Source organism: Heterocephalus glaber, unplaced genomic scaffold (assembly GCF_053883595.1).
Source record: "Heterocephalus glaber isolate CG9 unplaced genomic scaffold, H.glaber_assembly_v1.0 deba00001479, whole genome shotgun sequence".
Lineage (NCBI taxonomy): Eukaryota > Metazoa > Chordata > Mammalia > Rodentia > Bathyergidae > Heterocephalus > Heterocephalus glaber.
The window spans coordinates 13,437,548-13,450,809 of NW_028258316.1; the positions used below are offsets into that span (position 1 = coordinate 13,437,548).

The 13,262-nt window shown below is 52.7% G+C and overlaps 1 protein-coding gene across 6 annotated transcripts in view; it reads right to left on the reverse strand.

Annotated features, from left to right (window-relative positions):
• Window positions 1-13,262, reverse strand: part of Dab2ip (DAB2 interacting protein) — a 185,583-nt gene that overhangs the window by 149,751 nt on the left and 22,570 nt on the right. Inside the window, exons 1-2 of one of the 6 annotated variants that reach the window (XM_013073687.3) lie at window positions 12,613-12,732; window positions 12,213-12,448 (exon numbers count right to left, since the gene is read on the reverse strand). The exons of 2 other annotated variants lie outside the window; for them this stretch is intronic. The gene's annotated coding sequence lies outside the window, so the exon portion shown is untranslated. Of the gene's footprint in view, window positions 1-12,169; window positions 12,189-12,212; window positions 12,573-12,612; window positions 12,811-13,262 lie in introns of those variants that run through there. 3 more of the 6 variants (XM_013073689.3, XM_013073686.3, XM_013073688.3) reach the window with 3 other exon arrangements.

The window sequence follows — 13,262 nt, forward strand, 5'->3', positions numbered from 1 at the left end:
CCCTAAAAGGAGACTGTTTCTGGGACAAAATCTACCTCCCCTAGTGGTGTTTTTATCCACAGAGCAGGTAGGCCCCCGGGTCACACTGGACCTTCCTCACTGAGGGCCACCCTTCACAGCTCCACCACCGGGAGCCTGATGTCCTGGCCTGTCCTACCATGGGGACTATGACGCTCGAGGCAGTGGGTCCAGAGCAGTACCTGGGTCTGCCCTGAGCAAGGTGAGGCCAGTGCACAGCAGCTGTTTCCTTCAAGAATCTCCGAGGGGTTTTCACCTCCTCCTGGGCCTTCTGAGACAGAGCGTGAGGCCACAGCCAGCGTCAGGCTGGAACCAATCCCCAGGACTGACCTGCCTGACAATCTACCTTTCAACTCCTCATTTCCTTCCCCAAACCTGCCAGCGTTCCAGGCAGGAGAGCATGGTGCAACTCGTGTACCTTCAGCACGAGAGGCAAAGATTAAAGGCTGAAAAGGTATTATCTATTAGCCCCCATCATCCATCACCAACCATCACCAGCATCACTGCTGGCACCAATGCCTATAAAAAGGCCTTCGTGGGTCCTCCCTGCCTCTGCACCAGCACCCTCTCCTAATTCAGCGGCTCTGAATTACCAAAATCAATTACTCCGAGGAAGAACTCAGGCAGACAAGCACTAGAATAAAGACGGCAGATAATTCCCACTGGCAAGTAATTGTTCCCCTGAGAATTTCAGATAATAAAAGAGGAATCTAAAAGAAAGCATTTTCCCCCAGAAAGGAAGGGGAAGAAGCACATGGATAAACAGAAGGCTCTCCTTCCCTTCCCTTCCCTTCCCCCTTCCCTGCTTACAGTCCTTCGTGGGTGGGGTCTCTGCTGGGGGACCACAGTAGGGCTACAGAAGTCATGGGGCCTGGGGTGGCCAGAGGGGACCCAGATCTGGAGTTCTGGGTTCTCCGAGGACATTTGACTCCCGTGTCCTTCCCTGGCCAGGGATAAGGACAGGCCTCGGGGCTCCTGGTGCACATGGGCTCAGAACACATGGCTGACAGGTCATCTCTATTCTATGTGGCCATCTCATCCCCCAAGAAGGCCAAAAGCTCTGAGAGCAGTCCTTGGCTGTCATATCCTGCCCTTCCTCACCACCTGGCCCTGGCTACTCCCATAAATGATCTGCCAGTAGATCTAGATGGTGACAGAGGGACAGATCGATGGTTCATATGTAGCCAGTTACTGGGCCCTCTGGGCCTTGGTTTCTTTCATTGTGAAGTAGGGCAAAAGCATTAAACTTATACAGATGTTCATAATGCCATGCCTCCAAGAGTGTCACAAAGCCTGTCAGTAGGCATTCCAAGAAGAAAGTGTCCTACTCTTGAGGTTTGCAGAGTTCCCAGCAGGTTTCTTTTCAGCAAGACTTCTCAGAGCCTTGAAACTGCTCTCGTGGATTGGGACTACACAAAACAGCATGAAGCACTCAGCCTTTTCCTAAACTCCTTTTCTACCAAGCATCTTACCAGCCTACTGGTCTATGGAGCATACGTGGGCTGATAATGGTTACAGACATATAACATGACAAGGACATAATAAGATGTTTAGGGGATATGGGGAGCCACTGAGAAATCTCATCGAGGGCACAGTGCTTACGATAAGTTTTGAAGGAAGACTGGGGATTTAGCTCAGTGGTGCTGCCGCCTGCCTCGAAAGCACAAGGTTCTGAGTTTGATCCCCGGTACCAAAAAAAAAAAAAAAAGATAAGTTTTGAAGGAGAGAGGAGGGGCTCTTGGGCAGAGACAGGGGAGGGGACATTCCCTGTAGCAGGAGTGTAGAGGTGGAGAACTTGGGCACACTGGTCCTGGCTGTTATCCTCCAAAAATAAGGAAGGATGGAAAGACAGGATGGGGAGGGTCTGGGGATAAAGAACATGCTGAGATTTTTTTTAAGGTCCTTGGGTAAAAAGAATGGCTTCCTTATGAGTATTTCTTATGTGCCAACCAAGCATTTTGTGACATGTGATTTTTACAACACTCCTGTGACACAGTTCTCTTTGTCCCTTGCTTTGGAGCCAAGTGAAATGGCTGCTTCAATTCACTCAGCTACTAAGTGGCCCGAAGGGATCTGAAACCACCAGCTCATCCATAGCCACTGTTTCCCCACCCAGAGCCACCAAAACAGTGGAAGTGTAGAGCAGATCTGCTGATTCCTGTCATCAGAGGCCTCTCTCCGTGCCTTGATTTGTTATTTATATTTCATTGGACAGCTCTTCCCAAATAGGTACACAGGTCAGTTGTTCCAAATATTTAAAAAGAGTCTTGAACCATCCATCCGTGAGTGGGCAAGAAGGTGCCAAAATGCAAGTTGGCTCTGAAAGGAACATGTAGCCAAAGCCATCAACATCCTCAATAAGATTAATGTCTCAAGCATGTGGCTGCCGCTTGATTTATGGGCTTGTGGAGCTGCTCTAAGAGGGAGTGGCCCTCTCAGGGGAGGGAGGCACCACCACCATCATCAAATATCTCCATAATCACAGTAACTGGCACCAAGCCCCTTCCTGCCCTTGCACTGGAAAGGAAGTGAAATTGTTTGCCTTAATTCAATTAGGTAATTAAGTAGACAATGCAAAGAGAAATTCCAGCAAGGATATAAATACTTAAAATCCCTGCACTGAGGATGTCAACAACAAACAGGAACTAAGGAGGAGGAGGGGGCTGCTGGACGGTCGAGGTGTGTCTCTGAGAGGGCACTTTACAATTATAGGCACTTACCCCGTGCCAGCTCTGTGATAAGCACTTTACAAGCATTACCTCACTTAAGTCTCCAAACATCCCAGCTCAGTGACGTAGGTGGCTCTATTATCCCCATTTGATGGGAACTGAGGTGCAGGCAGGGAAATGACCTGCTTCAGGGCACAGGACGGCAAGTGACAAAGCCAGCTGGAATCTCAAACCCACATCTTCCCTCCAAGTCCCTGTGCTTGCTCCCCAGAAGCATGCCCAAGATAGAAAGGGGCTCTAGGAATGTCTGGGCCAGATGGGGAAACTGAGGCAGCATTTAACATCTCCCAGCCTTCTAAGTGTCTTGCCTGCCAAGCTCTCAGCTGACTTGGAGATGTAGGTGGTGTGAGGAACCAGATGAGCTGAGGAAAGCATTTGCAATGCTGTTTGCAGCATCTGGACAGCTGTCCGAGGGCCGGCTGTAGCCCTGCACTCTCTGGGAAGCCTGCTGACCTCTCCCATACCCTACTGTCTACACCTGATAAGCAGCCTCTGCACAGGCTGGGCAGGCTGTCTCTCTACAGGGGGACTTTGTTGGTGGCCTTTGGGAGGGAGGGAGGAGCTTAACAAACCCGAGGCTTGTTTGAGTGCTTCTCCTGCTGCCTCCATGGGCAGGGCTAGGTCAACACACACTCACCCTGGGACTCACAGCCAGGACGGGTTGGCAGGAGCACGGGGATACCCGGCAGAAGGAAAATATCAACCACCTGAAAGAATCTTTGTCTCTATTAACTTCTTTCTCTATTCATCAAAGTTACCCCCTTAAAAATCCATATTCAGAAACCTGCTTGTTTGGCCCATTTGAATCCCTGTGCTGCTTCATAAGAAAGTAAGTAAATAATTCATAGTTCCTCTAATTTAGATCTTTCCCTATGCAACACTGTCTTCAATAATTTTTCTTTTCTTTTTTTCTTTCTGGTACTGGGGATTGAACTCCGGACTCTGTGCGTGCGAGGCAGGAGGGGCGCCACTGAGCTAAATCCCCAGCCCCAAACACTGCCTTCAATAGAGGCAGTAAGTTCACAGTATCCCAAGACCACTGCCAAGTATCTTCTTTAATAATAATAATAATAATAATAATAATAAAATAATAAGCAATAATAAAAACACTAGCATTTATTGTATATTTGCAATGTGCAAATGCTATGCTCTGTTCTCTCCTCTCTGCACTGAATTTTAACCTAATAAACCACTCTAAGAAATAGGTATTGTTGCCCCCAACTGACAGATAAGAACACTGAGGATCAGAGAAGTGAAACAACTTTACCTGAGGTCACACAGCTGGTAGGTACAGCAGCTAGGACTCAAGTCGGTGCACCCAGAGCACACATCCAGCCCCAGCTTCTCTGCTCCGTGTGGTAGAGGTCGGTTACATGGCTCTTCCCCAACTTCTGATTCCAAGCCCAGGATTCAGGGGCCACCAACAGACCCCTGCTCCAAATCTGAATCAACACCTTTCTGGTCACTCAGTGCAAAGGAAAATGTTGTTAGCATCCCTGCCCCAGCCTTAAAGGTGCAGGGGATGGGGGGTCGAGATCTGGGGGGAGGATGGATGCTAGGGGATGAATTAATATTAACTTCAAAAAAAGCCAACAAGCAGAGCTGGGGATGTAGCACAGTGGTAGATCGCTTTCCTAGCACACACTCGGGGTCTTAGGTTCAATCCCCAGTACAGCAAAAAAGAAAAAAGCCAACAAGCTACAGGAAATGGAAAGAGATGGTTGTGAAGTCACATCTTCTAGCGTCCCTTCCTCTCCTGGAGTCTGGATACAGCCAGACCTGCCCCCCTCGGCCCTTCCTCTGGCAGCTCAAGGACCTGAGGACCAGGCCAGTGGAGAAGAGGACCTCCCTTTGATTGCTTTCCCACAGCACCTGCTTAATCACACCTGGCTTCTCCATATCCATACTTTAACAATCCCTCATCAGGAAGCCAAGCTGGGGTGGGGACCAGAGCCATGGAGTACCTGATACAGCTCAAGTCAGGAAGACCTGCCTTCAAACCCTTCCCAGCTGGTGACCTCTGGCAAGTCACTCAGTCTCTCGTCTGTCATGAAAATCAAATCAAATGGGCTAATGCTTGGAAGGCCTTAAGCCTGCTGCCTGGCCCACCAGAAGAACTCAAGACAGTGCGAACTGCTAGAAATCTTTACTGCAGCCCAGAGAGAGGTCATGTGCCTTGCTGAGGCTCACACAGCCCAGTAAGTGCTGACATTGGATTCTGGCTCTGCTCCCAGCTCTTCCCTGACACACAGCCGCTCTCCTGGAAAGCCAAGACATGGCATAGCCCAAGCACTAATCATTCCCCAGTGGCTTCCCTGGGCCTACAGTTCATGGGCCAAGTACAAAGTCCCAACCAACAGGCTTGTTTTTCTTACATGTGAAAATCAACAAGTGGCTCACAGTGAAAGTTCCCAAACTTTGGCATCCACCCCCAGCCAGAGGTGAGGGGTGACCTCATCCCGGTGACTAAGCCGACGCGGACGCCAGGAGCCTTCTCTGGGAACCTAAGGGCTTGGGCTTGCTGCTGCTGGCACCCGGCCCCAGCGAGAGCCAAGGCTGAAAAACTGGGGTTCTCTTGGCTCTTGGAGTAGGCGGGCTCTGCAAAGCAGGGGGGTGCTGGGGCCGAGCGTGGGATGTGTCTGGAGGCCCCAGTAGGAGTCCCCACCGGAACCTGGCATGAAGTCTTAGGCAATCCCAGGCCTCTGACCTCCCACTTCTAACATGGGTGGATTGCACGGGGTGGTCTCTACTGGGGTGGGGCAGCTGAGACCTGGATTAGCTGCTGCCTCACTGAGGAAGGAGCAGAGTTAATCAAGGCCTGGGGTTAGAGGACAAGGGTCAGTATTGCTGGAAGCTGAGCCCGAGTGGGGTGCCCGGGGGTGGGGGATCCCATGGTCTGGGAGCTCGTCAGGGCGGGGCACCTGGGGTTAGGGGCACTGGAAGGATGTCGTGTGCAGGTTCCAGCGAATCAGGCCAGGAGAAGCGCCTTCCCCCACAGCCTCAGTCACTCCTGGTCTCTTAATGCTGGCCACCACAGAGAAGGCAAGACAGACACCCAAGACTACCTCATTTAAAAACTAGGATCCAGGTATGGTGGACCACACCTATCATCCCAAGCATTCTGGGAGGCTGAGGCAGAAGGATGACAAGTTTCAGCCCAGCCTTGGCAACTTAGCAAGACCTTGTCTCAAAAGAAAAAATAGACAACGGTTGGGGGTATAGCTCAGTGCAAAGGCCTTGAGTTCAATCCCTAGTGCTGAGGGGAAAAAAACAAAAACTAGATAATAGCTTAGCCAAGAAACCAGGATACAGACTTTGCCCCGGAGCTGGCTGGTCCCAGAACCCAGAAATAGCAGAAAATGGGGACTTCTCATCACTGTGATGCAAGGTTCCAGAAGGAGAGGTAAGGATAGGCAGGGTGTCTTCTGAGAATTAAAAAGGGGGGGGTAATAAAAATAAAAAGGGGGGATCTGCTCTATCAATGCCAAATACCACAAAGAAACACCTGTAGCAAAGCCAGGCAGCACAGCATTGCACAGCGCTCTTGACAAAGCAGGTAACTCCTGTGCTCTGTAATTCTCAATGGCTCCCTACACCATCAGGTTCACACTCTTTATTGCAGCATTTGATGTCCTCAATTTGGGGTCCCATGGGTACTTTTCCACCTCACTCTTTTCATTACCTTATCCCCTCCCTGCTCCAGCTGATTATAGCACCTGCTGCCCCTCCTGCTCCCCACTCCCATCATGAGCCTTTGCCCTGGGAGCCTTGATTCTTGGCTTTCTTGCCACCCTTGGTGCTTTGCATACAAACCTGCCTTTATTGTTTTAACTAATCCCCATCCCTCCTGTAGCCTGTCCACTGGAACTGGGCTCCCCACTCAGATGCAGTTGGCTGGGGAGTACACCTAGGCCCTGTTACTAAATGTTAGGGGCAGTCTCCAGCCAGACGTGGGGCACAGCCTCCATGTGCTGCTTTCTAAAGCGGGCAGTCCAGCTTCTCCTTTGGTGGCGGCAGCCGAGCCACTCAAGTGAGATAATGGACTCAAAGGGCTCTGCCCAGCGTCAAGTGTGACACGAACCCAAGGGATTACAGTGTCTATTTTTATCTCCCCACATCCTGGCCAAAAAACAAATCCCTCACACACCCTGCAGATCCCTATCAGGGGGCTGACAGGGCCTTTTGGGAGTTCTCTCCTCCCGGAAGCAGCACCAACTTTGATGGCGTCCCCTCTGCCGGGAAAGGCCCTGAGGTCCCTGCTCCAGCCAGGGCCAGCTTCCGTGATGTCTGGCTGGGTCCTCACCGTCCCCAGCAAACAGCCATTTCTAGTGGACTCAGTTGTCACATATTCTCCAGCCAGTGACAGCTAGGCAGGGTCACCACAGATACCGAGAAAGGTCACTTGCTCATTTCCTCATTCATTTACTCCACATTCCCTCCCTGCCCTCTCTGACACCGTGAAGCCCGTTAAGGTCACCTAAAGGGGCCAGCCACAGGCGCCTATGCTAGGATGCTCAGTCTAGGTGAGGACAGGTGAGCTGATAAAGCAACAGTGAGGGGATATTCAGGAACAAAGCAACAACGGGAGGCCATGGGGCTCCAAGGAACCCTGCCAGCCATCTGTCCAAGAAACTGGGGTGCATCTAGACAAACCCAGGCCATCATCAATCCCTTTTTCCCCCAGTACCCCCGGCTTCCCTCAAAACTGACTTCAAAACAGTTCTTGATAGGTACCAGCCACCATGACCTAGAAGAAGATGGGGCTTCCTACACTGGGACAGAGGTTGCCTGCCTGGTCACCTGGCCCACCTGCTGGGGTGTTGGCTGCATTCTCATGGACATTCCCCATCCTCTCTGGTCCCCACTGCCCTGGTGCTGCTGCCTGAGTTCATGCTCATCAAAGGATGCTGGCTGGGAAAATGGAAGCAACACAAGAATGTCAAGGAGAACAGTTTCAGGAGGAGTGAAGCACTGTTGTGGGACAACCTCCTCCTAGCTCATACGCTGAGCACTGCCATAAGCTCTGCACCCCAAGGGAGAGAAGAGGGGAAAGTCACTAGCTGCCTCTCTGCTGGGATGAGATTAGCCAAGGATGCCCTCTCATAGCCTTAGCGTCCTCAGCAGAAAGTCACAGGGAGGCTGAGAGGGAGACTAGGATAAAAAGACCCTGTGAGAAGGCTGGGGATTTAGCTCAGTAGTTCTCGCTGCCTGCCTCACAAGTGTAAAGTCTGAAGTTCAATCCCCGGTACCAAAAAAAAAAAAAAGACCCTGTGAATGAAAGCACTTTACAAACCTGGGCAATTTAGACAAATCATTTGTGTTTTAGCAGAAATTTTTGTCTTCATTTTTGCTCTTTTCCCCTCTGGTCCCTGGGGCTCCCCACCCTCTCTGAACTCAGGGACAAACCCTTCCCATGGTGGTTCCTACACAAATAACTACGCAACCCTAGAAAAGTCATGTGACCCCCTCCATGCCCCTGAGGCCACATCTGTGAGCCCCCAGCACAGTCACAGTAACCCCTATAAACCTTTCCTAAGCACTTTACACATGTTCTCAGGACTTGTAAAGAATCAGGTGAGTTTTGGTTCTTCTCACTTGGAACCCGAAGTTCAGTCTGGAGGAAGGGACTAACAAGATGGCTTTTCCATACTTGCTTCTAGGTCCATCCATCTTTGATCTCACAAAGCCAGGATAGACTTTTTAAAAGTAGATCAGGGCTGGGACACAGAGCACAGGGAAAACAGATCATTAATACCAAGCCCAATTCAAAGACAGTCCAAAGCTACAAAGCTGGGTGAGCATTTAATAGTATGAGAAAGGCCTTGGCCAGGCCCCACCCATTATGTAGGCCCTGAGATGAGACACACGGCCAGGTCTGTGGCCTTAAGAAGTTCAGAGCCCATGGTGGATGACAGGCAAGCCCACATAGGAGCATGAAGCCAGTGCTGAGTTGGGGCAGCTTGGCTACAATGGAGTGATGGGACCAAATGGAGGTGACACTCATGAGGTCAGAGGGGAGCAAGAATCTGTGCAATGACACCATGGCAGAGAGAAAAGGCAGAGAGAGTCGCAGGCAGAGACTGGGAAGCATAAGACTGAAGAACGGAGGGAGGGAGACTGGATAGGCAGGGAAGAGGGAGGCAGCAGGGGGCGGCAGGCTGTAACAGAGAGCCACTCTCAGGGAGGAAGAAGGCTCCTGATGGGGCTAGGGAAGCTGAGGGCAGAAGGCTCGTACAGGCTGCAGCTAACCAGGGTGTGCTTCAGGAAGCCAGGCTGCTGGGCCCACCCTGGGCATGGGGAATGGGTTGCATCTCCTCAGGAGCAGCTGGCTCCAGGGAGAGTTTTACGGTCATCTAGCAGAAACACCGGCAGGGAGGCATCAGTCAGGGAAGGATGAGGGAGCCCAGAGGCCCTATGCATTGCTCCCCCACTTCCTGGTCTTGGCCAGGCTACTCTGGCTTCACAGGGAGACTCCCACTGGTTGGCCCCAGAGCCCCCAAGTCCCTCCTGGCTTCCATTCAGGACCCCCAGTCATTCCCACATCACTCTTACAGTCCTCAGAGTGTAAAGGGCCAATTCCCTGTGAGCGAAGCAACCTCCCCCATCCTGGGCTTCCCTGGCTACCCAACCCTCTCCCCCAGCTCCATCTGAAACCATGCCTATAAGAGCCCTTCTGGTTAGCTCACATCTTCCACTGCAGCATCCTACCCTCCAACTCAACTACTCACCTATTGGAGTCTATCACACACACCTCCTCCCCAGAAATACAGACTAAACTGTATAACCTGTGAAGGTCAAGGTTGGAAAGAACTCAGAGGTCTAGCCAAACAGCCCAACCCACCCCCTGACCAGGCCTGCCCAGGATCCCACAGCCAGGTGCTGGCCCAGGTCCTCTGACTTCCAGGCAAGGGCTCTGGCACCGAAGTCTCAGCCAGGTGGTCCGAAAAAAAACAGGGCATGAAACAGAGTGCAAAGACAGCTTGACCATACTGTCAGGGGACCTGGGTTCAGGTTTTGACTCTAGCACCTTCCCCATCTCCACTACTTTTTCCACATACACATTACTGCTTGGGACATGTCACTACAGCTTCCTGGTCTTCAATGACCGTTTCCATAAAATGGGTATTTAATAACTCTGTGCCTTCAGCAAGATCAGAGGGGATAAAGGCAGAACAAGCACTCAGGTCTACAGCACAGCTGGAGGTCCATGCAGGTGAGTCCTTCCCCCACACCCCTCCAGCCAGCCCTGTCACCTAGAGGGAGACATTTCCCCCTGAGCTGCACATGGCGGTCAGATCAGACCTCTGGGGGGATGGGGGGATTTCTACAAGATTGAAAATGCAGGTGTGCACATGGCAGGTCCACCCCACTCCCCTCCCCCAGAGGTTTGGGGCCAGCACTTCCTGGTTGGGAAGGTCAGAGGCCACCATGGGAAAAGGAGGACGAAGGTATATATGGGGGGCTCTTGCCCATCTCTCCAGGGTGTCCCCACTCTAGCCAAAAAACCCGAACACAATGGCCTCATCCAAGGAACGTCAATCCTTGTAGAAAGCAAAGCCCAGAGGCCTTGGGGGCCCCACGCACATCCACTTGTGAAAGCGTCACCAGCCTTCTCTGTCTCCCAGGGCCTGCTCCCTACCCCCTGACAGCCACCCAGAGGGCTCCCACGGCTCATCCACAGCAGCTATCACCCCGCCAGTGGCTGTAACAGCTTGTCTATCAGGTCCAGCGGGGAGAAAGCCCCAGAAAGAAAATGCAGCCAGCTCAAAAGAGTGAAGCCAAGACTTGAATTCAGACCTCTTGGGGCCCTGATCCCAGGTTCTCTTCCACAGAGTACCTTAGGGCTCTGGTTATCTATCAGACTGTTTGGTACAGAAGAACAGCCACAGGGGGTTTTCAAAGGCGGATCCCTAAGGTCTGGAGTAGAGATGAGGAATTTGCATTAACAGTTGCCCCCACTGCTTGTGATAAAGGCATCCCAGCACATGCCACAGGTCAGTGCGCGTGTATGCGTGCGCGTGCACACACACACACACACACATTCATACACAGAGGCATGCTTGCAACTATGGAACAAAAGTCACAATTAGAAGCATGGGCTTTACAGATAGAGGCTGGGTTCGGGGTGCATATGGTTGTATGACCTTGAATAAGTCCCTCAGCATCTCGAAACCTGTTTCTTTATAGGCAAAACAATGATAAGGAAAGGATTAACTTCATGAGATATCTTAAAGATGTGAAAAAATATGTGTAAAGCCCCCAGCACAGAGCCTGGCATAAAAAAGCACTCAATAAATGGTGCTGTAATCGTTGCCAAGCTCAGCTCCCATGTGTTGAAGGCCTAAAGGAAGGAACAGAATGCCAGGCACTAGGGGACCATAGTGAATAACTGAGCCAGTAAGAGATGTCCAGAGGGTTGTGCTAGAATCAGTTAGGCAAAAGTAACAGGGACAGAGATTTCTGCTCTAAACAAGAAGAATTCTTTAACAGAATGGAGATGCCCAGACATGCAGCCAGTTAGTTACCCCGGGAGCACATTGTTGCTAGAGGACCCTAGCAAAAAAGACTAGATGTTCCCCAGGTGGGGATACGGTACCAGGGAAGGAGGGGGTGGCCTGGAAGATCTTGAAGGTGACTTTAGGCCAGGTTCTGCAGGTCAGCCCCTCTGCCCATCATGCTGGTTAATGGATTCCTTTGCTCTTTCCTGGGGATTTACAGCAGCTATCTCTGAGCATCCAAAGAGGATGGGGAAGGGCCTTACACATTCCAGAAGGGAATGACACAGAAGTGAAAGGGCAAGCAGCAAGATGGCTCAAGTCGCAGAGTGCAGCTGGTCCTCAAGGCTGTGCTTGTCCTATGAGCTAGGTGCCTTCCACACCTTACCTCATAAAAACTTTAGGACATCTCCTCTGGGGTGGAACTTCTGAGCTCAGAGAAGTTAGGAAGGCTGCCCAAGGACACACAGCTAGTGAGCAGAGGGGGTTTTGTTTTAAATTTTCACCACTATGGTTTCAAGTCAAAGAAATTCAGGGAGTTTTCATGGAGGGAGAATGATGTTAAAGATTATGATCCTCATTGGTGATGTGCTATCTACTCACCTAACCATAGATCAAATTAAAGCAGAAGCCCCCCAACAGCGGGTTGGGGGGCAAAGAAAGAGTGGGGCACATACCAGATGGCTCAAAAGAGTCCATTTTCCAGGGAACAGAAACTTGGCAAGCATTCCCACAGGGCTAGGAGCTGAAGTTAGATGGCGTTGGTCTGTCCCTGTTCTTCGTGGCTCAAGGTGTTTTCCTGGAGGGTGGGGTTCAGAGCAGGCCAGGAAATGGAAGAGACCTCACTTTAACCACCTGCCTCTCGCAAAACCGAAAACTAGCTAGAATTGAACCAAAACACCCCAAACCTGGGTGTCCCGGGAGTACCTGGCTCTGGGCAGAGAGCTGCACATGGTGGTCAGGTCCGTACCTGGCTCTGGGCAGAGAGGATTCACTGCTTTGTCATCAACCCAGCGGGTTTGGTGAAGGAGTCCGAGATGTCGAGAGATCGCTGGAAGCCTTGTGGGTTGGTAGGCCGGAGGTCCCCCTGGCCACCCCAACTCCTGTGGGCCGTGGGCCCCAGCTGGCGGTGCCTTCCTCGTGACACCCTGGGCTTCCTCTCCAGACAACCCAGCGGTCAGACAGAGGCCAAACGCACTCAGGGTCCTCGGGAGACAGGGGGTGCAGGAGGAAGAAGGGTAAATAAAGCCAAGTGGGGCCCGCAGCACAGTCCCATCCGGGTCCCCGCTCAGTGGGGTCCCTGCGAGCCTCCAGGGCCCCCTCAACCTGACCCGCGGTCCCCAGATTTTTTTTTTTTTTTTTTTTTTTACCTCTAAGCGCCGGCCTGGCCGCTGGGCGCTGCCATCCCAAAGGCGCCGGAGGCAGGGCGGCCCAGAGCCAGGGTCTCGAAGACGCCAAGTCGCCGGGTTGCGGGGTCCCGGGGCGGCAGCAGGAAAGTTTCCGTCGCCCCAGCTGAGCGGAGCGGGCCGGGCAGGAGCGAGCTCCGGCCGGCTCCGCGCCTCCCCCGGCGCCGCGGCGCTCCCGCTCCCGGGCTCCCGGCCACCCGGCCAGCCCAGCCCTGCCAATCGCAGGCCCGGCCGCCCGCAGCTCCGCCCGCCCGGCCGGGGCCCAGCGGGGGCGGGGCGGGAGGGCGGGGGCGTACCTGTTTGGTTCCTCGACCCCCTTCCCGCCACCCGCCCAGGCCGGACTGGGCAGGGCCGACCCCTCTGCCCCGAGCACCCACCCCCGCGCCCCGGCTGGGGTTGGGGATCCAGGCCACGCCACACGCCCCCTCCGGCGGTTACAGCGCGCCCCCTGAGGTCTTTCCTCAGTCGCAGGAGATCAAAGATAAAACCCTCCCTGGCGTTAGCCCCGGGGTCGATGGACGGAGCAGCGGATGGGACTCTGCCTTGCTCACCCCTCTGCCACCCTCCAGCTTCCCTCCCGCAAGGATCTTCGTGTGTCTGCCGATCTCTTCAAC